The sequence below is a fragment of the Dendrobates tinctorius genome, unplaced genomic scaffold (genome assembly GCF_039654945.1).
Source record: "Dendrobates tinctorius isolate UK_male_01 unplaced genomic scaffold, ASM3965494v1 ptg000060l, whole genome shotgun sequence".
Taxonomy (NCBI): Eukaryota; Metazoa; Chordata; class Amphibia; order Anura; family Dendrobatidae; genus Dendrobates; species Dendrobates tinctorius.
In genome coordinates this window covers 42,510,553-42,536,701 of record NW_027361728.1, presented here as the reverse complement: position 1 = coordinate 42,536,701, position 26,149 = coordinate 42,510,553, and the positions used below count along the sequence as shown (strand labels likewise).

The window sequence follows — 26,149 nt, the reverse complement described above, 5'->3', positions numbered from 1 at the left end:
TAAAAAACAGAAACAGCTGTCTGTGGATGGATACCATGTTTTGGCATAGGTGGTTTCCTTCATTGGAGACTGCCCTTCCCGTGGTTGTTCCTTCCCGGGGAAAGACCTGGCTGGTCATTGCTTGCGTTGAGAAACATGTGATGGTGTCTCCGTGGCTTCTGTTTTGCATGTTTTGCATATTTCCCATAAGGGATGGGGCAGTGCTCTAGAATCACTGCGTTGAGAAACATGTGATGGTGTCTCCGCAGTGTTGGATGTTGATCTCCATGAGTTCATTCATCCTCATTTTTCACAGTCTTTTACTAGGCATTGCTCCTACCAGCCAGTTTCCTACTCCACACTGATGAGGGGCAATACCCCGAAACAGCTGTCTGTGGATGGATACCATGTTTTGGCATAGGTGGTTACCTTCATTGGAGACTGCCCTTCCCGTGGTTGTTACTTCCCGGGGAAAGACCTGGCTGGTCATTGCTTGCGTTGAGAAACATGTGATGGTGTCTCCGCGGCTTCTGTTTTGCATCTAATATTATTTTAAACCTCCCTCCAGACGGATGGATGTGTGTGCGGATGGATATGTGTGTGTATGGATGGATGTGTGTGGATGGATGAATATTATTTTAAACCTATATTAATGAATGATGAATATTATTTTAAACCATGTTTCTGAACAGCGACCTCCAAGCTAGGACATTCAGAACTAATCCTACAAAATTCACCAAATTGGGGATGAAAACTATAATTACTGAAAAATGATGAAGTTCCAGTATTATTATTTATTATTATTATTATTATTATTATTTATTTATATAGGACCATTGATTCCATGGTGCTGTAAATAAGAAGGGGTTACATAAAAATTACAGATATCACTTACAGTAAACAAACTTACAATGACAGACTGATATAGAGGGGAGAGAGGACCCTGCCCTTTCAGTCTTACATGCTACAGGATGGTGGGGAAGGAGACAGTAGGTTGGGGGGTTGCAGCAGTTCTGGTGTTGGTTGAGGTGATATCTCCAGTAGTGGTGAAGAGGTAGTGGGGTCAATGCAGGCTGTAGGCTTTCTTGAAGAGATGGGTTTTCAGGTTCCGTCTGAAGGATCCGAATGTGGTTGATAGTCGGACATGTTGGGGCAAAGAATTCCAGAGGATGGGGGCTATTCGGGAGACGTCTTGGAGGCGGTTGAGTGAGGAGCGAATAAGTGTGGAGGAGAGGAGGAGGTCTTGGGAGGATTGGAGATTACGTGAGGGAAGTTATCGGGAGATTAGTTCAGAGTCATATGGAGGAGACAGGTTATAGGTGGCCTTGTAGTTCAGTATTAGTAATTTGAACTGGATACGCTGAGGGAATGGAAGCCAGTGAACAGATTTGCAGAGTGGAGAAGTTGAGGAGTAGCGAGGAGAGAGATGGATTAGTCGGGCAGCAGAGTTTAGGATGGTCTAGAGAGGTGCGAGGGTGTTAGCAGGGAGACCACAGAAAAGGATGTTGCAGTAGTCGAGGCGGGAGATGATGAGGGCGTGCACAAGCATTTTAGTAGATTGAGGGTTGAGCAAAAGACGGATTCTGGAAATATTTTTGAGCTGGAGGCAACAGGAGGTAGAAAGAGCTTGGATGTGTGGTTTGAAGAACAGGGCAGAGTCAAGGGTTACTCCGAGGCAGTGGACTTCCAGTACGGGGGAAAGCGTGATGTCATTAATTGTGATAGATAGCCTGATTTGCTTGACTGCTAAAAGCAAACTCAGTGAGAGGTAAAAACTAAGACTAGTCCTCTTGCCGAGCTGAAACAAGGCACCTAAAAATTTGTTCCAAAGATTGATTTGTCCTCTCAGTCTGACCATTGATTTCAAGGTGGTAAGCATATAAAAATGACAAGTCAATCCTGAGCTTACCACAAAAAGATCTCCAGAATTTAGAGACAAATTTCACTCCCTCAGACACAATGTTAAGAGGGATCCCATGTAGCCCTATAATATGAGAAATAAACAACCTGGAGAGTGTCTCTGCATTAGGTTTTCCTGACAAAGGAACAAAATGAGCTTTTTGCTGAATTGGTCAACTACCCTTCAAATAGCAGTTTTCCCACCAGACAGGGACAAATCCATTATGAAATTCATGTACAAATGAGTCCATTGTCTTTCTGGAATTGGCAATGGAGTCAATCCCCCCGGCTGACTGGTTATGACAGACTTTAGCGCATGTGCAGACTTCACAAGCGGATACAAAACTTTAATATCATTATACATGGACAGTAGGGTGTTTCATTTTGTATGGTAAACATTAAAATGCCAAATTTTTGCAGACTTTGCTTACGCCCCGAGTCTCACTAATGTAAAAAGTATATATGCCAAATTTCAAGACGATCGAACAATATTTAGAGGTTGCACACTTTTATCAGTTTAATAAAAGTACGCAAAAAGCAGATTTTCAATGTTAAGTATTTTTTATTAGAAATTCAAACAATTAAAAACTTAGAATATCAGTGATAATAAACAGTAACATTGATAGGCAGTATCATACGTATTAAATGATTTACAGTAACGTGCTGTGAAAGATGCAACTCCTTTTGTTCGCTTGGTGACGGCTTTTCTATGATATTCGACAACTCTTAACAAGATCTGTTTCTGTTGTTCATCTCTGAATTATTAAACTTCTTTATCAGAGCAATGCCCCTTTCTGCGGTGTCATTCACCACCTTAAGGGTATGTGCACACGTAAGCGCTTTTTTCGCGTTTTTACCTGCAAAAATGCTTTAAAAGCACTTAAAAGAAGCATCCCATTCATTTTAATGAATTCTGCACTTTTTGTGCATATTGATGCATTTTTTCAGCGAAAAAAAACACATCGGGGTAAAAAACGCAGCATGCTCATTAATTTCGTGGAAAAATCCACATTTCTAACTATTTTCTATGAGACTGGGGACGCTCCAGAAAAAAACGAGCGTTTTTTATTCAAAAATGCGCGTTTTCTGGGCAGGAGTCCGGTTTTCAGTCAGGAATTTTCTGCATATGTGGGTACATAGCCTAAGAGCATTGATGGAGCTTCTTAGTGTATCACTGCAATATTCTTCTACGTCGTGGATCCCAAATAATTCAAAGAATGTCTTTGTTTTACTTGTAACAAAATTGCTGAGGTCTTTTCCTTCTAAAACTAGGTTTTTACCTTCCAACCGTTTCAGTTCCTTTTTCTTTTCAGGTTTCATTCTCAAATTTTCAAACATCTTGTCCTTCTCAGCCTGACCGATACGTTCATCCAAAAATGCCAATCCTGTTAGTTTCTGACAGATGCCAAATGTGTCTCTTAGCCACTGTGAGGGCCCTTTCTCTGACATCTTTATCTGGATAATATTGCAAAAGCTGTAGCATCTCCAAATCATTATTTGGAGCCCATCGTCTTACAACTGCCTCGTGCCAAAAGTGGACATATATCAGACAGACAAAACGTACTACTTTTCTTATTCCTTTCAATTCGGTATTAGACATATGCCATTGTTTAGTGAATAGCACAATTTTGAGTACATATATGGCCTTTGCCATCCACCTTGCTTCAGTCAGAGCCCCTGGAACCCTAAATTCGAAATCGTTTTCATCCCAACCTCCAAGATATAGAAGTGATAGTTGTAATAGCTCTTTGTAAGCTTCCGATGGATGACTGCCATGTTTCAAGACATTGTTGAGGTAGTCCACCATTTTCACACGTTGTTCTTTATTGTCAACCGTAATTCTGCTGGAGACACACTGACTCTAACGCAATCCCCCTTTGTGTACAAGGACTTCTGTTTAACTTCTGCTTTTTATAGCACCTTTAAAAATCCAGCTTGTTTTTTTTTTATTTCCAGCATCATTGTTCAAAAAAAAGAAAATTGAAAAGTTCTGGAGAGGATAATAAAGGCTGCTAAATGGGAACAAGAGTATGAATCTGTTTTAGGAAAGAAAAGAAAGGGGAAATATTGATTATTCGACACCGAGGCCATATTCAGATTGTCTGCTCTGCACTGAAGTCCCCCCAAGGACATCAGAAGGCTAGTAACCCAGGTATTAGGAAACCCCTTTTCTAGGTGGCAGGAGACATTTGTGCAGACTGTGGGAAAGGCTGTGGATTTTCTATATGCAGTATGATCTTTGTCATGCTGAGTTGTTACAAAATTTTGTCTAAAAAGTCACATTTTGTAAGAGGTAAAATCGTGCTGCAAAATCCACAGCAAAATTTGTGCCATGTCCAAATGTGTTAACTGAAGTTATCATACCTAAAATTGATCATTTGTATGACTAGATGTATAAGAAATGGGCAACTCAAAACATTATTGCAACCTACAAAAAACTGAGTTCAAACAAGCCCAACCACTTGAGATACAATATTACGCACAAAGAAAAAGGTTTTTACCGTGCAAAAAGTCTCTTTTATTTAATAAATACATGTGTACTATAAAAGGCAGACATAAAAATATGAGTATATGTAAGGTGGTAGATCCAAGGCACAGACCACCCAACACATGGCGGTTAAAGTCACATTAGAAGGATCTCCATCAGAAGGTGATTAACGTAAGAATAGATACATACAGGAACAATGCTTCCCAAATTCCAACAGATCAGTAGTAAGTAAAAAATATCCTATCACTAACACGCCTGAATGGATAGGGAAACATGAAAAAAGCAATTGCTCATACATCTGTTAGGCTTCATAGCCTCCTATTTGTTCCAAATTTCCTCACTCAAAACTGTGGACGATACCACTAACATGACACCGCAAATATTGCCTTACTCATGTGGGTGGTCGGATGGTCCTGCCTGTGCCCCGACGCGTTTCGCTATAGGGCTTCCTCGGGGAGCTGTGTGACCGATATTATGGCCAGTTGGGCTATTTATACTCTCCATGGCATTTAAAATGCGAGCGGCCATTTTAACCGGCGCATGCGCGGTCGGCATCCATGTCCCGCCGTGTCATTTCAGGCTAATCCGGAAGCCGCACCTCGTCACAGTACCCATGGCAACAATAGATGCGCGCATCCATCTTGACCGGCGCATGCGCGGTCGACATCCGTGTCCCGCAACGTCATTTTCGGCTATCCCGGAAGCCGCACCACGTCACAGCACATATGGTCACCATGGATACCCAACGCGTGCCGGCCCCGTACGGATGCCTTCCACAGCGCTGCAGGCCAGTCAGCCGCGCAAGCGCACGGTCTCCCCACCAACATGAAGAACGACTCTAATTTCAGCAATGTCATGTTCTAAACAGCAAAAATAGAATGCTAATTACATTTCCATGGGCCATGTATTTTAAACCCCCTGTGTCAATATTAGATAAAATTCCAACCACAATTAGTGAAAAATGATAATATACATACATGATAAATATGCACATTGATTAAGGAAAATCCCATATAAAGCATGTATATAAAATAGGACACATGTGTCACCACCATCCAAGAAAGGGCATCAATTCAAATATCCATTAACCCCATGCTAGTGGAGAACATATAGCAACTCCAATAATGGAAATATATGAGAAGTAAAACACCACAAATGGTATATATATAATAAAAATTACATATGTGACCAATTGATTTATATATGAGGCACATGGAAGACACAATAAAGTGGTTGAAAAAGAGAAGGTACACTCAAAGCATAGACACAGAAGTACAATGATCCATCTTAATCTACACCGTCCGATATAAAGTCCAGTACTTCATGATTTGATGGGGGGAAAAGAATCCCGTCGTTCCTGACGTGATGATGGACGTGGACCCTCAAACTTCAAGTTATAAAAGGCCCAAATATACTCAGAACTATTAAAAAGAATTAAGACAAAACAAATTAAAATCAGGCACATAATACAAATTAAAAACAAAAGGGAAAACTGATGAAGTTAAATCAAAGCAATGGTGAAAAAGAAAGCTTTTCATTAAGGCCTCCTGGAGACATGGTGCCAAGTGTGTCTATCCATCGGCATTCCAACTGGGCTAGAACTTTTTTCAAATTCCCTCCCCTAATGCCACAATGAACCCGATCGATCCCACGTATTTGGAGTCCCACCGGGTTTGAGTCATGATGTAATCTGAAATGCCTAGGGATAGTCATTAAACTAGGGATATCTGTCACATGTTTTGATGCCAAGATATCCCTTACATGTTCTCGTGTTCTTACACGGAGTTCGCGAGATGTCAGGCCCACATAAACCAACTTGCAGGGGCAATTTGCATGGTATATAACAAAACGTGAGCTACATGAGATGTAGGTCAGAATCTGATAATGGAAAAAGAAAAAAAAGAAAAAAGGTCCAGCTTTGCAAATTCAAGTCCAATTTATTGTTAAAAACAAGTCCAAAACAGAGCAAAAAATATTGTGTTCACATGAGTAACAAGTAGTAGATTACGCGTTTCGAACAATAGCTTATTCTTTCTCAAAACTACTTCCCCTGCAATGTTACTGCAATATATACTCTTTCCACCCAGTAAATTACAAACACATGCTGTGAAGGGAGAGAAAAAAAAAAAAGGGGGGAGAGGGAAATATGTAGCTCACGTAAGAATTGGTGTTACTCATGCCATTCATGCTGGTGTCACTCTGAATATCATTTGAGCTAATATCAGTGGATTCCACATCTGAGGAGCTAAAGGAAACCCGTCGTTCAGGTGTGTTAGAAAAAACATAGCTGCGTTTTAAAATTGACCTGGGAGTTTTTTGAGGTTTCTGCCATCTTCCCCATTCATAAACTTGATTCATCTGATAATCATCCAAGTCTTCGCTGGAACTTATTCCACTTACGTTTTATAATAATTTCTTCCAACTTGGAGATAGATTTTTTTATGTTGGCAAGTTCTTCCTCAAACTTAGCATTATTATTCGACTCCTGCTTTGACTTAATTTGGTCAATTTCAATTTGAAAATCCTTTAGCTTGGTGGACTCATATTTCATGATTAATTGCATGAGCTGTATAGAGCAATTGCTGAGAATCAGATTCCATTCTTTGACAAAGTCTTGGGAGTACACAGTAGTTGGAATCTTTTTTATGCGTAAACCCCTTGGAATCATGTTTTTATGGACATAGTTCTCAAGGGTTGTATAGTCCCACCATACTTTGGTTTCATTAATCATTGTTTTCTCTAACTTACTAATATCTGTTACAAATGGATCAGATTCCAAGCAACCTCCCCCCTCTCTAAATAAAAATTGTGTTTTTCTTTGTCACATTATTTTTTTATATTTCACATATGTTTCCCTCTCCCCCCTTTTTTTTTTTTCTCTCCCTTAACACCATGTGCTTATAATTTACTGGGTGGAAAGAGTATATACTGCAGTAACACCAAGTGGAAGTAGTTTTGAGAAAGAACAAGCTATTGTTCGAAACGCGTAATCTATTACTTGTTACTCATGTGAACACAATATTTTTTGCTCTGTTTTGGACTTGTTTTTAACAATAAATTGGACTTGAATTTGCAAAGCTGGACCTTTTTTCTTTTTCCTTGGTTACTGCGTGAAGACTGCACGTGGTCCGGGCTATCCACTACACATGCCTTCAAGTGAGCTGGCTTCTTTTTCTCTTTTTGAGAATCTGATAATCCCTGCTGCCATCAGCAGATAAAAAAATGTGGCCCGTATGATGTTACTACATGCACGGCATGAGCCACATGGATAGCAACCCCACCATTGCTTCTGCACACCAAATGGGTTAGGGGTTGCTGCCACATAGTGGCTTCTGACCAGGAGATCCTTCAAATTTTTACCCCTCCTTGTCGTCATAAGGGGACGGTCGGGCAAAATTTCCCTCAAAGATGTATCCGTTCTAAGAATAGACCAATGTCTTCGAAGGATCTCACGCATGTCGGACCAATGATTATTAAAGGTTGCAATGAACCTTACTGGTGTATTCTTACTGATGTGACGTTCAGAACTGCATAGGCGTTGATTGCGGGGAGTACCCCGGGAACAGCAAAAACCTCTTTTATTTGTTCTATTGCTGTAAGCACGCTCGCGGAACCTAGAACTAAGGTCCCGAGACTGGCTCTCAAAAGCTCCATCCGTTGAACAAACTCTCTTCATCCGCAAAAATTGGCCGATGGGTATTGCACGAATAGTCGAAGGGATATGGGCCGAGGTCGCATGTAATAATGCATTAACCGAGGTCTCTTTATGAAACACATCTGTTTGAACTCTGCCCATCTCATCAACCATGATCTTTATATCCAAAATTTCAATCTCTCTAGAATCAATCTTATGTGTCAATTTGATGTTATAAGTATTTAGATTAAGCTCACGGATGAAGTTAAGAAAGCCAGCCCCGGAACCTTGCCAGACAATGAAAACGTTGTCAATGAACCTGTACCAACACTACGCATGGGAAGTGGCCAGCATGCCGCCACTGAAAACCTCACGCTCCCAAGACCCCAAAAAGAGGTTTGCGTATGACGGCGCACAGGCCGCACCCATCGCAGTGCCGCGTTGCTGTAAATAAAAATGGTCCTTGAAGGTAAAAAAATTGTGTGTTAATATAAAGTCTAACAGTTCCAGAATCAGCGAGCGTAGTCCAGACTCATAGTTACTCATGCCCTAAAAGTACTCCACTGCCCTCAAACCATCTGAATGTCGAATACTACTGTATTTGTATGTCCAAATGTGGCATAAAAAGTGTCAATAAGAGGATAGTGTGATATATTGTCATTTTTCTGGCCTATGTAAAGTTGCTATAGTTTAAGATTTGCATGAAAAAAAACAATAAAAATATACAGTGGCATGCAAAAGTTTGGGCACACCTGGTCAAAGTTACTGTTATTGTGAACAGTTAAGCAAGTTGAAGATGAAATTATCTCTAAAAGGCCTAAAGGTAAAGATGACACATTTCCTTTGTATTTTAGTCTGGAAAAAATGCTGTCTTTTTTTTTCATTTTAAATTGCAATGCAAAAGTTTGGGCACCCTTGGAGATTTGTGTGCTCAGAAAGCTCTGGAGTTGTAGCATATTGTTCTGCTGTTCAGAGACACCTGCACAAATATGGCCTTTATGGAATAATCATCACAAGAAAACCTTTCCTGCATCCTTGCCATAACAATCCTTGTGGATTTAGCAGCACATGAGAGTGTTTCTTTCATTTCCTTGTGATGGTAAATATAAACTAAAAGCACTTGTTCCTTGGAAGGGAGTCAAGCTCCCAAAAATTCACCACCGGGCACTTTTTCAAATAACCAAATTCCCTTTCTAGTACTCATTTTCAGTTTAACTACCTGGAAAACATAATAGAAACACAACATACACATTAGTGTGATGTCACTGACACATTTTCATGAATTTCAGTACTTTCAGATAAAAGTGATCAAAGTGTGCAACCCCTAAATATTAATTGATTTCGCTAAAATTTTTTACATGGATCTTTTAGATGACTTAGACCAAGGATTCAAGCAAAGTCATATGAAAATCATAACTTCGGAAAAATGAAACACCCTAATGGACAGCCACCAACAAAGTCTAGCAATGGCTTGTCTTGTAGCAGTAACCCCAGAATGACCACTCAAGATGGAATCATGAAACTACTGTAACAGATGCAATCTTGTTTACAAGGATACACAAACAGTTTGGACCCTGGAGTAACGGAAGGAGCCAACTACTGGACTTAACATATCTCATCTTCCAACTCTGAGATTACTATAGAAACCACAATACCCTGAGGAATAATGGAGGAAGGAGATTCTGGAGGAGAAACTGAATCAAGATAATGCGTCAGCATTCACATTCTTAAACCCTGACCTTAATGTGATAGAAAAAATATACCTAGAAAAAACGAGGACCATCTGGCTTGTGTAGATGTTAGCCACTTAACTGATTAAGAAAAGAAACACGTTTCTCTAAGTTAGCAAACAAAGAGTTCTCCTTCAGCATTTGTAATACAGTGTTGGCATGTTACGGGAGAGAAAATAAGAAAATCATCTAGGTAAATCACAACATATCTCCCAATGCAATCAGAGAAAATATAATTATAACATTTTGAAAAACAGGATTTTCATTGGTTAACTCAAATGGCATGACAAGATTTTCAAACAGACCCAAAGAAGTTAAGAGTGCCATTTTCACTATTCTCCCTTCCAGATGCATATTGTAAGCCCCTCCAATATGAAGTTTAGAAAACCAACTGGCCCCCAGAAGTTGATTATACAGGTCGGGGATGAGTGGAAGTAAGTATTTTTAATCATGATTTTGTTTAGTTTTCATAAATTGAGGCAAGGACGGAGACCCTTCCGTAAACTTTTGTTAACATATTCTTTCATGGCGGTCAGTTTAGGCCCAGACAAATTGCAAAGGCTAGCTTTATGTAATTTGGCACTAGGGACAAGATTATTAATGCAATCATAAGTATTGATGAGTGAACCTTTTAAGGTGTATATTCTCCAAACTTCTCGATGTTCGCCGAATATAGCCAAACACCATTGATTTTAATAGGAGGCAAAACTAAACACATAGACAACACCTTCAAAAGCTGCCAAAACAGCTCAAAGGCAGACACCAAGAAAAGTGACATCAATTGATCTATCATTTGCACTATAAATAATGTAAAAAAAATTTATGAGGGTTACCCTGTATTTTTGATAATCAGCAAGGCAAAACTGACAGCTGCAGGCTGCAACCCTCAGCTGTCAGCAATAGCAAGGAGTGTAATCAAGAATATAAGTGACCCCATACTTTTCTAAAATTATTTACATAAATATTTAAAAAAACGTCTTGGGGTCCCACCATTTTTGACAACCAGCACAGCTAACACAGACAACTGGGAGCTGGTATTCTCAGGCTGGTAAGGGGCCAAGGATATTGACCCACCCCAGCCTAAAAATAGCAGCTCTCTGCCACCCAGAGATCACGCATCTATTAGATGCAGCAATGCAGCTTACCATCTTCCATCACTGGATAAATGGATTATTATCTTCTCAGAGGACGGATAAGGAATATTGTTGTTTATTATTTTAATTCTGTTACAGGAGACATTGGCTCTTATAGACTGGACGATGGCTCGAATATGGTTTAATTTAGATTCATTAAAAGAGTCTGTGACATTTTTTCAATTAAAAGACTTTAATTATGGGTGTGTGTGTGTGTTTTTTTTATACAATATCACTATGGGGTCATTATTAACCTGGGCTTGATGTGACTGGAAAATATGAAGGCAACATCAACCTCCCCAACTATCTCCTCACTTGCCAACGCACAAGGTAAATAGGGAACAGTGGGGCAAAGCGCCAGAATTGGCGCATCTAATAGATGGGGAGGCTGCGGGCTGCTATACATAGGCTGGGGGGCCAATATCCATGGTCCCTTATCAGCCTGAGAATACCACCCCCCAGCTGTCTGCTGTAGCTTGGCTGCTTGTAAAAAATGGTGGACCGCACATCGTTTTTTAAAATTATTTATTTAAATAAAAAAAATACCGCGTGGGGACCCCTCTATTCTTGATAACCAGCCCTGCTAAATCTACAAGAGCTACAGCAAACCAATACAGCAGATGAATCTTTCACTCATAATTTTCATCCAACATGTATATTTTTTCTAGACCTCAAATAAGAAAGGATTAATTCTTCTATATCTACCTCTACTTTTTCCAAGCCCATGTCTGGAAGCACAATCTTACATGCAATTAGTGGAAATCGACAACATACAATCTAAGACATTTCGGTGCGTGAGTTAACAAGAATGAAGTGCAACTGTAGTGACACAATTAAAGTCAACATGGAAATGTTGGAGTGTAGCACAAAACTTAAAAATAGAGGATATCTATCTTGAGTGCTAAACAATGCCTCTAACATTACAGAGAACAAATCTAGAACCAATCTAATTAAAATCTCTGAGCCCAAAATCAATACCATCACTGCCAAAACAGTACTTTCCTTACAATTCAGTCCCCAGGTTTCCCAAATAAAAAATATTATCACAAAATACTTACCGATTTTGCATGAGGATGTGACGTTATCCTTCATTTTCAGTCCAGGGTGTATGGTATGCTCCTTCTCATCAAGCTCTGCCTGCTATGCATCCTCTTTGATTGTGAGCAGAGAGTGTTTCAGAACACAGAGAAGCGGGATGGTGCTGCTAATTATGGCTACATCCCCATGCACCTTCTTGGTGGAGTCCTCAAAGTTTTGTCTGACTTCCATGTCCATTCCTGAGGTTTTATGTGTGCAGTCGGAACTGAATTCTGACGGCCTTGTTGATGCTGGTAGTAAGATGCGTGGGGACATCACACACCAGTCAGTGAGCCGGAAGCTGCAAACGTTGCTGAAGCACGGCAACGGTGGCAGAAGCTGTTGCAGACTTTGTGAAATGGGCACACAAGCAGCGTACTTTGACAAGCAGATCCGTCAGCTCCATGTAGGTTTTTAGAAACCGCTGAGCTACGAGGTTAAGCACATGGGCCAGGCATGGTACGTGTGTGAGCTTGCCTCACCTCAGAGCCACCACCAGGTTCCGGCCATTGTCAAACATTCCCATGCCTAGCTGTAGGTTCAGAGGTATCAGCCATACATCTGCCTGCTCTTTCAGCGCTGTCCACAACTCTTTAGCATTGCGCGGTTTGTCACCGAAGCATATTAGCTTCAGCACAGCCTGCTGACGCTTGGCTGAGGAAGTGCCGCAGTGCTTCCAGCTTGTGACTGATGTGGGAATTTTGGAGATGGAGGCTGAAGAGAAGGAGGGTGAGGTGCAGGAGCTGTAGACTGTGGGGGAAACCTTGATTGACCTAGGGCCCGCAGTTAGGCGTCAGGTTCCTGTCGCTGCACAGCAGGAATCCCAAGCCTTACCTTCGGCGGTCTCCCATTCCTATCCGGCCGCAGAGGAGGAGGCTGCTCAGACTAGCACTCTGGGTTTGGTTGCTGCTGCCACCTCTGGCACAGCTATAGCAATGCATGCTGGTCAGCAGCGAGCTACTTCAGGGACTAAGTCCTCCATTCGGTCCACTGCACAAGGTCCACCGCCTTCTAGTTCACCGGGTGAAGTTAACCCGTGTGGCTCTGCTATACTGCCAGTCTGTGTCCGCCATTACCGAGCTGCAGTTTAACATCTCTGCATGGTGGACACCAGGCTGCGAACGCACCTCATTATCATTTCATTATTTGGTGTGCTCCGCCAGCCTAACAGCCCACAATCCTCGAAGTCGGGAGGATGTGTTCCATCCCAAGGTCCGGCTGGGTCCCGGCTTCCACTAGTGTGATGTCAGCTAGATGTACCGTCCTTGCTCACAAGCACTTGTCTACATGTCTATGGTTAGGTGGACTTTCCGAGTAACTGCATTATTGAGTGCACGGCTAATGTTGTGGGACACGTGCTTGTTCAATGCGGGGAAGGCACACTGGGAGAAATAGTGGCGACTGGGGATTGAGTACCGAGGGACAGCCACTGCCATCATGTTGCGGAAAGCTTCCATCTCGACAAGCCTAAAAGGCAACATTTTGAGCGCAATCGTGACGTGTGAATTTAGTAGTGTGGCATGTGGAACGTTGGCTGCGTATTTGTGATTGCATTTCAAGGACTGGGGTATGGACAACTGAAAGCTGCACTGGGACAAGGATGTGGACATGCTTACTGATGGTGCTAGTTGAGTGTGTGCAATGACAGGTGCAGGGCAGGAGGCATCTTCGCATGTACCATGGACAGGGTGGATTGGCTTGCATGTACAACAGCAGTAGAAGCAGTGGTGTCACCCGCAGACACTGTTCGTGGACCCTGGGGTTCAGCCCACAAAGTTGGGTGCTTTGCTGCCATGTGCCTGATTAAGCTGGTGGTGGTCAGGCTGGTAGTTTTTCTACCCTTGAGATGATGGCCTGGCAGGTGGTGCAAATAGACTTATTGGGGTTATTGGCAGAATCTTTAAACAACAACCAGACTTGGGAAGATCTAACAGTTATACTGGCAACTTCCGTGGTGTTGGTGTTATGGAGACTGGTTGCCCGCCTACTATCTGCGACCACCACACTGCTTCTTCTTGTCTTTTGGAGTGTGAAGTTGTCCTTGCTCTGCATGTCCTCCTGCCAGCTTGGGTCAGTTACTATATCATCCACCACCTCATCTTCCACTTCCGCACCCTGGTCCTCCTCCTGACTTTCCCACCGTCAAATTCATGTGACCATGGCTGCTCAAATATTTGGGCATTGCTATATGCGATCTCCTTTTGCCCCACTTCAAGTGGCCCGGGCGAGAGGCCTGAATCTATAAATGGAAAAGTGAACAGCTTTTTGGAGTGTCCAAGTGTGGGATCAGTTGTCTCCAGGCACTCATCATGGTGGGAGGAAGTAGGATCAGTGTGAGAAATATGCAGTCTAGACTCACGGCTACAGAGATTTGACTGTGTGGAAGACAGGGTGTTGGTGATGGTGGCAAAGTGACCGGAAGCATTATCCGCTATCCAACCAACAACCTTTCAACACTGCTCTGGTTTCAATAGTGGTGTGCTGCGGTACCCTACTAATTTGGACAGAAAGGTCGGGCGGGAAGATGTTGGTGTTTGTTTTGGCACAATTTCAGCTTGCCCACAGCCTCAGCCTCTGCACCATCACCATCCAAGTTCACTACAAATGGCTGAATTTGGAGGAAACTTATATGTGATCCGTGTGACGGACAAACAGCAGTTTGAAATACACTGTCTCTTGGTAGTGCCTCCAGCCTCTGGTCACTACGCTGATAGACACAGCAAACCTTCTTGCCACAGCTCGCATTGATGTGCCATCCTGGATGAGCTACACTACCTGAGCCACTTGTGTGGGTTGTAGAGTCTGTCTCATGCTACCACAAGTGTGAAAGCACAACCAACATTCAAAAGTGACCAAAACATCAGCCAGAAAGCAGTGGTACTGAGATGTGGTCTGTTGTTCCCACCTGCAGAACCACTCCTTAATTGAGTGTGTCTTGATAATTGCCAATAATTTCCATCTGTTGTCTATTCCATTTGCACAACAGCATGTGAAATTGATTGTCAATCAGTGTTGCTTCCTAAGTGGACAGTTTGATTTCACAGAAGTTTGATTTACTTGGAGTTATATTCTGTTTAAGTGTTCCCTTTAATTTTTTGACAATGTAGCTGGCCTATATGTATTTTTGCCAGCAAACTGGTGTCAATAACTTCACTAACACACTGCAACAAAATTTAAAGGGAGTCCAGAAATGGCAGAATTTTAAGTGCACTTTTTATGTCTTATCCGTATGACGGACAAACCACAGTTTGAAATAGCTGGGCTGTAGGTAACTATTTTTACCAGCAAACTGTTGTCAATAACTTTGCTTACACACTTCAACAAAAATTAATTGGAGAGCAGAAATGGCAGAATTTTGAGTGCAGTTATATGTGATCCATGTGACGGACAAACCACAGTTGTAAACAGCTGGCCTGTAGGTAACTATTTTTACCAGCAAACTGGTGTCAATAACTTCGCTAACACACTGCAACAAAATTTAAAGGGAGGAGGCCAGAAATGGCAGAATTTTGAGTGCACTTTTTATCTCTGATCCACGTGACGGACAAACCACAGTTTGAAATAGCTGGCCTGTAAAAAAATATTAATGACCCCTGATACATGGGGGTATGTCTACAAATATGTGTAATAGCAGCAGCAGACAGAACTGGAATGGACCCTCTTGCTATATGCACTGCAGTCTGCCACATACACTTCCTGCCTGCCTAGCACTGATATCTATGCAGTTTTATTAGTCCTCAGAAGGTCTGTTAGTTGAGATGTTTATGTGTTTAATACATGGCATACCCACACTAAGTAAGAACCAAGCAAATCTCTCCCTAGGTCAGCAGCAACTCTCCCTACACTGGTTGATTTCTTAGTAGACTGTGACGAGCATGGCAGCACCAGGTCTGATGACCTGATGACGCTGTGTGGCCAGCCAATCATTGAAATGCCACAGCCTACATGGATTCAGCATTACAGTGTGTGGAAGACAATCCCTGCAGGTTGATTGGCTCTCTAAAGAGAGACAAACATTCAGAGCGTTGACCGAGCTCCCGCCGAGCAACCTCAGAAATACTCGGTGAGCTACGAGCATCTCAAGTAGTACCTAGTAGTGGCAAGCATACTCACTCATCACTAAATACTTTCTAATATCTGTGTATTCGTACAGAATAATGGATCCAATGCAAATCAATGGCAAAACTGAATATTTTTCTGCTGGATTGAACGAACAGGTCTGGGGGCATGAGAAAGAAGCTGAAATGGACGGGATAGATAGATAGATAGATAGATAGATAGATAGATAGATAGTTAGATTAAAAAAGTATTTAGTCAGGCACCAATTGTGCAAGTTCTCCAACTTAAAAAGATGACAGAGGCCTTTAATTGACATTATAGGTAGATCGCAACTATGAGAGTCAAAATGAGAAAACAAATCCAGAAAATCACCTTGTCTGATTTTGCAAGATATATCTTGCAAATTATGGTGTAAAATAAGTATTTGGTCACCTAAAAACAGGCAAGATTTCTGGCTCTCACAGACCTGTAACTTCTTCTTCAAGAGGCTCCTCTGTCCTCCACCCATTACCTGTAGTAATGGCACCTGTTTGAACTTGTTATCAGTATAAAAGACATCTGTCCACAACTAGAGATGAGCAACATTGCCTTTTTTCGGGTCGAGTCGGGTTTCATGAAACCCGACTTTCGCAAAAGTCGGGTCGAACGCAATCGGCCGATTATCATGAAAAGTCGAAGGCCGACTGAAACACGAAACCCAATGCAAGTCAATGGGGAAGAAAAGTCGGCAGTGATTGGAGGACAGGAAACACACCTACAGTGCCCATTTTAATGTCAAAAACATCAATTCTTATTACTTAAGCTTGTCAACCTTAATTTACTTTATAATAATAGTTAGGCATTGAACAATGGGGGTTATTTGGCTAAAGTTGTGCGGGGGTAGAGCTGGCTCTAGATTTTCGTGGGCCCAGGGCCAAAGAGTGTCACTGGGCTCCTTTAACACATGCCACAATTCATGATCCTCTGATACGGCAGAGAGATAGCGGTATAGTACAATGAAAAATACTTCACTTCTTACATCACATGACTGTTATCCATTTTAAATTCTCCAATAGCTCCAAAAACGGACAGTATATTACTCCATACAGTACTATGGCCACCGCATAGTGCGCTATACAGAGTAATGAGGCCCTTATATTTCTCCATACAAAATCATTGGTCTCATATAATGTTCGATACAGTATATGATGAGCTCCACATAATGCTACAGTATATGTTGGTCCCCATGGATGAAGCTCCACTGTCTTATGGGCCCAAATAATGCTCCAAATATAATGGGCCCAATTTCTAATGCTCCAGTGTATAATGGGCCCTGTAAATGCTGATCCAGTGTCTGATGTCCCCCATTTGGAAAGCTCCAGCATATGATGGGCCTCACGGATGATGCGCTAGTGTATGATTGGTCCAAATAATGCTCCATGTATAATCTGCCCCATTTACAATGCTCCAGTATATGATGGGCCCCATGGATGATGCTCCAGTGTCTTATGGGCCCAAATAATGCTACATATATAATGGGCACCATTTCTAATGATCCAGTGTATAATGGACCCTGTAAATGCTGCTCCAGTGTCTGATGTCCACTTTTGGAATGCTCCAGTGTATGGTGGGCCCCATATATCATTCTCCAGAGTATAGTGCTCCCCAAAAATTGCTCCCAACCTTTAAAACAATTATATAAGTCTCCTCGCTAGGGAATCCCTGTACTCTGGACTCCTCGTCGTCCCCATCTTACATCTATCTGCACTTGGAGTGTTTAGGCAGAGGGTGTACAGACGTGATGTCATCACGCTCTCTGACCAGAATGTCACTGTCAGGAAAAGCGGAAGACGTCACTGCGGTGGAGCAGGGAGAGGTATTTCAACTTTGCAAGTGCTGTGATCCTGAGCAAGCAGGGGGGGCCCACTCATTGGCGACGGCACTGGCACAGGGCCCCTCATAGTACGGCGGTTTGTCTGATGGCAGGTGGACCCTCCCACCGGCAGAGACACTTTTGCGTACTCTGAGGGGCCCTGTGCCAATGCCGTCACCCATGAGTATGCCCCCCCACCTGCTCAAGGAACCTGCATTTTCATCTGCACTTTCCTCTTTGTCACCGTGTAAGGTGGTATAGTATGCGGGATGGGGCACCTGAGTTTCATCAGGGTCAGATTCTGGCTCAGTACACTGAGTGAATGTACCAGCAGAAAAATCTAGCAGTGGCTGTGCATCAGTGCACGCCATGTCAGATTCATCTTGGACTGAGGAATTCACGATTTGACTTGATAACCCAGGCATGGTATGTGAAAAGAGCTCCATGGAGTAATCTGTAGTGCGGCCTGCCGCATCCTTCACTTTTGGTAGGGGTGAAGGACACAAGGAAAGGTGTTGTTCCTTACCAGGAGCCTCCACTGACGACTCAGTGCTTTTATTTTTTGAAACTTCAGAAGAGGAGGCGATAGAGCTGGAGGTTGTGTCAGCAATGTAAGCCAAAACTTGTTCCTGAAGCTCCGGCTTTGAAAGCGGTTTACCTACTTCCAGAAAAGGAAGCCTTCAAGGCCTTGTGGAGCCAGATGATGACGCAGGCTCAACACCTCCTGCCTTAGGTGCTATTGTGCTTTTGCCACTACCAGCAGATGCAGCACCACCCCCACCACCATCAGTACCAGCTGGCAACTCCCGCCCACTTCTACGGCCTCTTCCACCATACTTCCTCATTTTTGGAAAAATGTACCCAAAATACCATCAGCTATATGGTACTGTAAAACAAGATACAAGGTGTATATATTGTGGAGAATTGGAAGCTCCCTAGAGATTTTAGGAGGCTGAACTATTATCTCAGGCCCACTATAGATTACACCTCAATTTAACAGGCTGAAATTGGCTGGTGTATGACAAAGTGCAAGGTGTATATAGTATTGGGGAGAATTTGAATCTCCCTAGAGATTTTAGGAGGCTGAACTATTATCTCAGGCCCACTATAGATTACACCTCAATTTAACAGGCTGAAATTGGCTGGTGTATGACAAAGTACAAGGTGTATATAGTATTGGGGAGAATGTGAATCTCCCTAGAGATTTTAGGAGGCTGAACTATTATCTCAGGCCCACTATAGATTACACCTCAATTTAATAGGCTAAAATGGGCTGGTGTATGACAAAGTACAAGGTGTATATAGTATTGGGGAGAATGTGAATCTCCTTAGAGATTTTAGGAGGCTGAACTATTATCTCAGGCCCACTATAGATTACACCTCAATTTAATAGGCTGAAATGGGCTGGTGTATGACAAAGTACAAGGTGCATATAGTATTGGGGAGAATTTGAATCTCCCTAGAGATTTTAGGAGGCTGAACTATTATCTCAGGCCCATTATAGATTACACCTCAATTTAACAGGCTGAAATTGGCTGGTGTATGACAAAGTACAAGGTGTATATAGTATTGGGGAGAATGTGAATTGGAAGCTCCCTAGAGATTTTAGGAGGCTGACAATGATGCTCTCAGTCCAGGTATGGCAGCAGGCAGCCTAATAAGCAGGACTGCTGCACACAAAAGTGTGGAAAAATGAACGCTTGGTAACTGTGCAGAAAAGAGGAAGAAAAGTATTTTTGCTTTTAAAAAAGCAGTTTGCACAGCAGTGTGCAAACAGCAATGCAGCTATCAGGGAGCCTTATATGGCAGCCTAATAACCAACAAAGCTGAGGCACAAAAATATAGCCTCCCCTGTCACTGCACACAAACTGTTGTGCTGTACAGTGAAAATCACTACCAGCAGAAGCAGTTTTTTTGTTCTTATTTCCTGCCTAACGCTCTCCTTTATTCAGAATCAGCAGCAGCAACCTCTCCCTAATGCTAAGATCGGCAGAAGTAAGATGGCGGTCGGCGTGCACGCCCTTTTATAGCCCCTGTGACGCCACACAAAGCAAGCCAATCACTTGCATGCCCTTCTCAAAGATGGTGGTAACCGCTGCCCATGTCTTCGCATTGCCCACAGTGTGCGTCCTCCATCATTGACTGAAAAAGGGCACTGGAAGCATCATTTGAAACGCGACTTTGGCGCTCTGGTCGCCGATCTCATGGCCAACCTCATGCTATGGTCAGGTTTCGTTTCATGAAACCCGACTTTAGCGAGAGTCGGCGACTTATGAATTTGACCGACCCGTTTCGCTCAACTCTATCCACAACCTAAAACAGTAACACTTCAAACTCCACTATTGTGAAGACCAAAGAGCTGTCGAAGGACACCAAGGACACCAGAAACACAATTGTTGCCCTGCACCAGTCTGGGAAGACTGAGTCTGCAATTGGCAAGCAGCTTGTTGTGATAAAATAAACTGTGGAAGCAATAAGAAAATGGAAGACATACGAAACCACTGATAATGTCGCTCGATCTGGGGCTCCAAGCAAGACTCACCCGGTGGGGTCAAAATTATGACAAGAACGGTGAGCAAAAATCCCAAAACCACACGTGGGACCTAGTGAATGACCTGCATAGAGCTGGGACCACCGTAACAAAAACTACCATCAGTAACTCACTACGCCGCCAGGGACTCAGATCCTGCAGAGCCAAACGCGTTCCCCTGCTTAAGTCAGTACATGTCTGGGCCTGTCTGAAGTGTGCTAGAGAGCATTTGGATTATCCAGAAAAGTATTGGGAAAATGCCATATGGTCTGATAAAACCAAAGTAGAACTGTTTGGTAGAAACAAAGCTTGTCGTGTTTGGAGTAGACAGAGAGCTGAGTTGCATCCAAAGAACACCATATCTACTGTGAAGCATGGGGGTGGCAACATCATGCTTAGGGACTGTTTATCTGCAAAAGGACCAGGATGACTGATCCGTGCACATGAAAGAATGAATGGGGCCATGTATCATGAGATTTTGAGTGCAAACCTCCTTCTGTCAGCAACGGCATTGAAGATGAAACATGGATGTGTCTTTCAGCATGATAATGATCCCAAGCACACCGCTAGGGCAATGAAGGAGTGGCTTCGTAAGAAGCATATAAAAGTCCTGGAGTGGCCTAGCCAGTCTCCAGATCTCAATCCCATAGAAAACCTTTGGAGGGATTTGAAAGTCCGTGTTGCCCAGCAACATCCCCAAAACATCACTGCTCTAGAGGAGATTTGTATGGAGGAATGGGCCAACATACATAATTGGTGGCTGACTAAATACTTTTTTTCCAACTGTAGATGAAAAGCCAGCAATTCATCTGCCGTGTACAGTAATATCACAGCGTTACAGGTTAGAATAGAATATATAGAATAAATATAGGTGTATCTCACAAAATTAGAATATCATCAAAAAGGTAATTTAGTTCAGTTCTTCAATGCAAAAATTGAAACTCAGATATTATATAGAGTCATTACAAACAGAGTGATGTATTTCAAGTGTTTATTTCTGTTAATGTTGATGATTATGGCTTACAGCCAATGGAAACCCGATTCATTATCTCAATAAATTAGAATATTTTATAACACTGGCTTGAAAAATGATTTTAAAAACTGAAATGTTGGCCTACTGAAATGTATATTCAGTAAATGCACTCAATACTTGATCAGGGCTACTTTGGCATCAATTACTGCATCAATGCAGCGTGGCATGGAGGCGATCAGCTTGTGGCACTGATGAGGTGTTATGGAAGCCCAGGTTGCTTTAATAACAGCATTCAGCTCGACTGCATTGTGGGGTCTATTGTGTCTCATCTAACTCTTTACAATACCCCATATATTCTCTACGGGGTTATTGTCAGGCGAGTTGCTGGCCAATCAAGCACAGTGATACTGTTGTTTTTAAACTGGGCATTGGTACTTTTGGCAGTGTGGACAGGTACCAAGTCCTGCTGGAGAATGAAATTTTCAACTCCAAAAAAGCTTGTTGGCAGAGGGAAGCATGAAATGCTCTAAAATTTCCTGGTAGATGACTGCGCTGACTTTGGTCTTGATAAAACACAGTGTACCTATAACAGCAGATGGCATGGCTCCCAAACCATTACTGATTGTGGAAACTTCACACTAGACCTTAAGCAACTTGGATTGTCCGTCTCTCCACTCTTCCTCCAGACTTTGGGACCTTGATTTCCAAGGTCTAGTGTGAAGTAGAGATGTCAGTGCTCGTATGTGTAATACGTGTGGCAACTGTGTGCCACCCATGTGCCGCATCAGTACCACACGGCGGGCGCCAGGGAAGCAGCAGTACAGTAAGCACCTGGTGCTGAAGACGACTCTCATCATTCTCTCCTGCTCTGCCGGCAATCAGCACGAGCAGGGGAGAAATATGAGAGTTGTATTCAAGTGAGAACAATGACAGCAGATGGTGGCTTTTCGGATTATTACTCCCATCAGCTTACACCTGCTGCTAATAACAGTGAAAGCTGGAGCGGCTGATGGGATCATTCCTCACCCGCTGCCTGTGCTATAAATAAATTAATTAAATAAAGGAATGGGTTCCCCAGTATTTTGTATAACTAGCCAGACAAAACTGATAGCTGGGGGCTGCAACCCTCAGCTGTCAGTGTTATCAAGGCTGGTTATCAAGAATAGAGGGATCTCCACACCATATTTTGTAATTATTTAAATAAATAATTAAAAAAAAAAACAGGGTCCCTCTTTTTTGACAACCAGCTTTGCTAAAGCAGACAGCTGGGGGCTGGTATTCTCAGGCTGGTAAGGGGTCATGGATATTGACCCCTCAGCTTAAAAATAGCAGCCCGACTTTTCCTACTTGCCCTGTACTGGTGGCAAGTGGGGCTCATATTTGTGGGGTGGATGTCACCTTTGTATTGTTAGGTGACATCAAGCCAACGGTTTACTAATGGAGAGGCGTCTAAAAGACATATCCATTACTAACTCTATGGTTGCCTAGAACAAGAAAAACTGACCAGCACCTCCATACAGTGTGAACAGGTGCTTACTGCAATGAATACATATCTTGCAAAAAAATACAAAAGTTCCCCATATACCAGGAAACAAAGTGAATAAGAAACTCACTCAAATATAATCCAACAACAACAAATCTCATATGTAAACTATTAAGCACAATTTGAGATCAAATAGTGTTTTTCAAGCATAGTGTATTTTATTGAAGTAATTATAAACAGAGCATAAATACTGATGCAGGTTGCAGCTGACAGCAATATAATAATATTTCAAATAGCACATTGAAACAATAGTAAAAAATAAGTAAAAGTACCTCATTAATTTCTGCAGTTAGCTAATATAAGATAATTAAACAGCTCAAACCTGTTTAAATAGTGTGCAGTACCAAAGTAAGGTGTAACCTCTAATCACTAAACAGGATGGAATGCTGTTTATAAAATTGCTTTCATGCCATATATTAATATGCCAAATAGGCGTTTTGCACAAATTGCAAACAGTATATATAAAGTGCAAACATGATAAACAAAGACTGCATCTATTAAGATGCTAAAATAAAGTTCAAGTGTTGAAATCATTTTTAACACTTACATGGAATGTGAAACACTGCTGCACAGCCTGCCGCAGCTTCTTCAGGAGGCGTGGCTTAATTGTGCCCCGGATTTAGTATATATAATGCGGTCAACCAATGAGCCACGTCGCTGAGTAAAAAAAGCATAGGTTTCTACACATGCGCAATTGTGTTCAAACTACGTCATGGATGACTCATCTAGTTCATGAAGTCCGAGAAACTATAGATGCAGTCTTTGTTTAGCATGCTCTGTTTATAATTACTTCAATAAAATACACTATGCTTGAAAAACTCTATTTGATCTCAAATTGTGCTTAATAGTTTATATATGAGATTTGTTGTTGTTGGATTATATCTTGCAAAAAGGAGGAACGCAGCAGCACTCTGTAGAGACCAATAGATGTGCGAACACAAAATCTATCATAATTGCTTAGTATACTGTAATAAAAAGTAAAATAAAAATTTTAAAATTACTTACAAAAGTGAAGGTTCTTAGGGCATAAATTGGCCAATTCATGTGAGCCCATCAACTGTGACAAGGTGACTTTTCTTTGATAGGTTCTATCATTTAAAACATGACTCTCTTGTGCTATAACTCTACAGATAATAACAATAGACAACTGCAAATAATCTCCAATAGATAACTCCATAGAACAAAAAAACTGACCAGCACCTCCATATAGTGTGAACAGGTGACTACTGCAATGAATACATAACTTGCAAAAAGGAGGAATGCAGTAGCACTCTGTGGAGAACAATATATGTGTGAACACAAAATCTATCATAATTGCTTATTAAACTGGAAAAAAAGGAAAAAAAATAAAAATTACTTACAAAAGTGAAGGTTCTTAGCGCATAAAGTGGCCAATTCATGTGAACCCATCAACCGTGACAAAGTAACTCTTCTCTGATGGGTCCTATCATCTAAAACATGCCTCTCTTGTGCTTTAACTGTACAGTATGAATGGGCAATCATACCTCTCCTGGGTTACAAACCTGCATATTTAAGTAGGCTGGTAGGAACCAGAGCTTTTTACAAACACCCTTGGGCTGATGGGTGGGGTGCAAAGTCAGAATGGAGGCAGTAACAACCTCCAATAGATACCTGCATAGAACAAAAAACCTCTAGTTGTATGGTAAATAAATACACAGCCAGAATAAAGTCCTTTATTAGAAACAAAACAAAACACCATTTTCTATTTTTATTTAAAAATAATAAACACAGTTATATTCACCTAATGCCTAATTCCACTGACTCCACTGTCTCCTGCAATAAAAGTAAAATAATTAAAAAAAAACAATATCCCTCATCTCTCTGTCGTTCTGTCCCATGCCTGGGGGATTAATAATTTTCAACCTGGATTTAAAAAATGTGCCACTTAGAAAAAATCTGAACAAATGCCCCCTGCACCTTGCAATTGTCCACTGTATATTTTTCATTGTAATGCATACTGGGTGTTTAAAGTATGGGTTTATATACAATGGGTACGGAAAGTATTAAGATCCCTTTAAATTTTTCACTCTTTGCTTCATTGCAACCTGTAATAACCCTGCCGGCATCACTGCATGGCCTCCCATCCCCCACCTGCCTTACAAACCAACTTACTTCCTGGCTGTGTGCTTAGGGCAGTGGCCTGGCACTTCCTGTTTCTTATAGGGTCAGTGTGCACCTTCCTAATGTGTCTCCAGCCAATTGCCAAGAGGCCTCAGGTAATTAAGGCATCCTCTCCTACTTGAGGATGCCTGAGCAATGATTTCTCTCAGTCAGTGTCTTGCTGCTGAGTTGCTAGGTCCCGTCTCTGTTTTCTGCCTTCTCTGGGGGCTGCATTCCCAGACCTGTTACTGTGCTATATGTGTCTTGTGCTCCTGCCTTCCTGAGGGCTGCATACTCAGGCCTGAATCCTTGTCCTGCATTTGTTCTCATGTCCATCCTTGTCTGTACTGTGTCCTATTCCTGTACCTTATCCAACACCTGACCTTTTCTGAACTGAGTCTTCTACCTGTGTCCGTTTGTATCCCTGTCTGTTGCCTTTCCTATTCCGCTGTGTGTTTCCTTGTGGTCTCTGCATCCTGTGACTTTGCTCTGCACTCTGCACTGCATCCTGCAACTTTGCTTTGCACTCTGCTCTTTATCCTGATCTTTGCTCCATACCCTGCGGCTCTGCTCCACACTCTGCGGCTCTACTCTGCTTTTTACTCCGCACCTTGCGGCTCTGCCCCGCTGTTTGCTCTGCACCCTGTGGCTCTGCTCTGCTCTTTGCTCTGCACCCTGCGGCTCTGCTCTTTGCTCTGCACCCTGCGGCTCTGCTCCACACTTTGCTCTGCACCCTGCGGCTCTGCTCTGCTCTTTGCTCCGCACCATGTGGCTCTGCTCCGCTCTTTGCTTCACACCCTGCAGCTCTGCTCTGCACCCTTCTGCTCTGCTTTACTCTTTGCTCTGCATCCTGTGGATCTGCTCCGCCCTTTGCTCTGCACCTTACGGTTCTGCCCTCTAGTCTAAACTGGTGCCTACCGGTTCCTGTCCCTCCTGTCTGAACAGGCTCCTACCTTTCCCCATATACCATTCATACTTTTCCGTGTTTCTGTCCTCTCTGAATCAGTTCCAGCTCATCCAGTCTGAACAGGTCCGCATCGGTTCCCATATACCGTTCATTCTACTCCATGTTTCTGTCCTTCCCAAGTCAGTTCCTGCCCCTTCTGTCCCAGTTGTGCCCACTTGCCAGTG

General features: G+C 42.4%; 1 long non-coding RNA gene across 1 annotated transcript in view; it reads right to left on the bottom strand.

Moving 5' to 3' along the window:
- The window catches only part of LOC141092765 (uncharacterized), a 169,954-nt gene extending 146,467 nt beyond the window's left edge, over positions 1 to 23,487 (bottom strand). The window contains exon 1 of the long non-coding RNA XR_012232904.1: positions 23,445 to 23,487. This is a non-coding gene — a long non-coding RNA (uncharacterized lncRNA). The remainder of the gene's footprint in view (positions 1 to 23,444) is intronic.
- Between the last annotated feature and the right edge of the window lie 2,662 nt (positions 23,488 to 26,149).